The 2143-nt window shown below is 27.5% G+C and overlaps 1 non-coding gene across 1 annotated transcript; it reads left to right on the top strand.

The window, feature by feature from the left end:
• Nucleotides 1-1819: 1819 nt before the first annotated feature.
• TRNAR-UCU (transfer RNA arginine (anticodon UCU)) lies at nt 1820-1891 on the top strand. The gene has a single exon. It is a non-coding gene; the product is annotated as a tRNA-Arg (tRNA).
• Nucleotides 1892-2143: the final 252 nt, after the last annotated feature.

Below are 2143 nucleotides of genomic sequence, written 5' to 3'. Positions count from 1 at the left end.
GATTCTGTGTTTTCTTGCTTGTGCGGAATTTTGAAATATTTTTAGGATTTTCTCTATTTTAACATCTTTAACTAGTAAATAAAAAAAACAAGTTCAAAAAAAAATACCAAATTATCAACGGAAAGAGAGGGATTCGAACCCTCGGTACAAGAATTTGTACAACGGATTAGCAATCCGACGCTATAGTCCACTCAGCCATCTCTCCCCAATTGAAAAAAAAAAGAATTACTTTGTTTATGTTATATCACATAAACAAGAAGAACAAAAAGGGAGCTTAAAAAAAAAAGAGACTTGCTTTTTTTTTATTCTTTTTTATCTTATCTATCTTTTTTTTATTATTCTATATATTTTAGTTTTCTTTTTTTCTTTTTATACAGCCAATGAGCCCGGCCAGTACCTAGTCGGGCTCTTTTTCTTTTATTCCCATGAATATTGAAGAAAAATTCTTTATTTGAATATATTTTATTCGAAAAAAAAATATTTGTAAAAATATTTGTAATTAAAAAAAAAATAAGAGATACGGATAGATTCCTATGAGATAAAACCAAAATAAGATAATATAAAAATGTTCTCTTTTCTTACTCCCTCTCTTTTTTCTGGTAACGTAAATTGTATATATATATAACCTTCAGCAAAATAAAAAAATGAAAATTATCCCGTTTTTCAAATTTCATTAGAAGATTCTCTAATGAAACATGTCAATACTCGACTTATTAGAATATTATGCCTCCCATTTCTTTATTTTGTCTGATTGCTTTGTTCAACAAAAGATACAATAATGATATTGTAGCGGGTATAGTTTAGTGGTAAAAGTGCGATTCGTTTCAAGGACCCCCCAAAAGTTAAGGGATCCCCCATTTGATTCATATGCCGATCAAAAACTTTATTTTTTACTTAAAGGGACTCCTTTATACCCCTCGATGAATTATTTGCGGTATAATATACATTATTGTAATTTGTATACAAGAAGAATCAAATCGAATTTGACAAATTGAGTTTTAAAATTATGAAACATAAGTTTTTGGAATTGGATCTATAATCCGAATTTTTTGAGTATTACTAAAGGATCTATGGAGAGAAATATACAAAGTTTCTTTCTAATCGTAACTAAATCTTCCATTTTTTTGCATAGTAAAAATTGAAGCAAAATAGCTATTAAACGATTCTTTTAGTTTACTAGAGACATCGACATTTTTTTAGCTCGACGGAAATTTTCTTCTTTTCCTAAAGATTTTCTGAAATAGAAATAGAGAACGAAGTAACTAGAAAAAAAACATAGATTGTTAGAATATTGCTCTTCTAGAGGGATCATCTAAAAAGCAAGATATTTGAAACCTATTCATACAAAAAGGCTGACATAGATGTTATGGGTCAATTTTTTTTATTGTCCATCTCTTCATTCCGTAAAGGAGCCGAATGAAACAAAAGTTTCACGTTCAGTTTTGAATTAGAGACGTTAAATCAAAATGATGAATCAACGTCGACTATAACCCTTAGCCTTCCAAGCTAACGATGCGGGTTCGATTCCCGCTACCCGCTTCTATTTTATTCTATTTAAATCTATCTTTTTTCTTCGAGAATGAATCTAGAATTCTTAAAGAATTTGTCAATTCTTCATTTTCATTTCTTAATTTAGTTTTAGTTATATATATTCAATTATATTCAATTGATTTTTCTTTTTTATTTTTTTTTTCTTTTATTCTAAATATTTGATTTATTTTATTTTTATAATTTCTAGAATTCTTTATATTTGTTTGATTCTTTAATCTTTTTAATAAGGTTTAGTTAAAAAGGTTAAAGAATCAAATATAAAATAGAAGCGTCCATTGTCTAATGGATAGGACAGAGGTCTTCTAAACCTTAGGTATAGGTTCAAATCCTATTGGACGCAAGTTGTTTGCATATCTAATTTCAACCTTGTCCTTCTATTTTTTTTGATTTATTACATTTTGATTCGAATTCATTATATATAATATTCAAATGAAATAAAAACATATTAAAAGATACTAATTATAAAAATTGGAAAATTGAATTACAAAATTATTTAATGATTCATCAATTTTTTTCTACTTGTTCCTGGAATAAAAAGAGTTCCATCTGTTCTTTAATAGCGTCCTTTAAAAGGGCTTCTGCTTCCCCAGTG

Source organism: Vigna unguiculata, unplaced genomic scaffold (assembly GCF_037176805.1).
Source record: "Vigna unguiculata cultivar grain cowpea cultivar isolate G323 ecotype 2 unplaced genomic scaffold, ASM3717680v1 ptg000349l, whole genome shotgun sequence".
Lineage (NCBI taxonomy): Eukaryota > Viridiplantae > Streptophyta > Magnoliopsida > Fabales > Fabaceae > Vigna > Vigna unguiculata.
The sequence above is the reverse complement of the archived record's forward strand: the minus strand, read 5'-3'. Positions and strand labels throughout refer to the sequence as shown.